This window comes from Phasianus colchicus, unplaced genomic scaffold (assembly GCF_987193195.1).
Source record: "Phasianus colchicus unplaced genomic scaffold, bPhaCol1.hap1.1 HAP1_SCAFFOLD_99, whole genome shotgun sequence".
Lineage (NCBI taxonomy): Eukaryota > Metazoa > Chordata > Aves > Galliformes > Phasianidae > Phasianus > Phasianus colchicus.
The window spans coordinates 60,001-60,659 of NW_028325269.1; the positions used below are offsets into that span (position 1 = coordinate 60,001).

Sequence of the window (659 nt, forward strand, 5' to 3'; positions counted from 1 at the left end):
ACACCGGACGCCGCCGCGGCTTCCCCGGGACGGGGAGCGTGGAAGCGCCGGCCCGCCGGGGGCCCTCTCCGACGCGACCCGAATGGCCTCATCGATCGACAAGAAGACGGGTAGGGGGAAGGAAGGAAGGAAGGGAGGAGAAGATGCGAGCCCTTCTCCAGGACGCGGCGGAAAGACCGCGCGCGCACGTGCAGGCGGGTGTGCGTGGGCAACGTCTGCCGAGAGGTGCTCGCCCGTGCCTGAACACCGGCCCGCCCCACGCCACCCCGAGCGAGGCGGGGAGCGGGATAGGACCGGCCCGCCGGGAAGCCTCTCCGACGCGCCCGAGGAGCGCCTCTCGTGTTCGGCCGGGGCTCCCGCGTGCAGGTGAGGATGCGGTGCGGAACGAGAACGAGGCGCCGCCGCCACGACCATCGGGTCCCGCCTTCCACCCTCGCGGCGGGACCCACCGGGGACGCCCCCGGCCCTTCTGCCTTCGAGTGCCGGCTGACCGGACCGTGCCCTTCTCCGCGCTCGCTTTTTCTCTCGCCTTCTCCGCTTCGCGCCAGCGAGCGCGGCAGCCGGCTTCCCCCGTTCGTTCGATTGTTCTCTCTCGCCTTCTCGGGTTCGCCCTGGGCGGCGCGGGAGCCGGCTATTTCACCCGCACAGCTCTCTCTCGC

General features: G+C 72.2%; 1 pseudogene; it reads left to right on the forward strand.

Moving 5' to 3' along the window:
- LOC149911493 (uncharacterized) overlaps positions 1-409 on the forward strand; it is a 1,541-nt pseudogene extending 1,132 nt beyond the window's left edge.
- Positions 410-659: the final 250 nt, after the last annotated feature.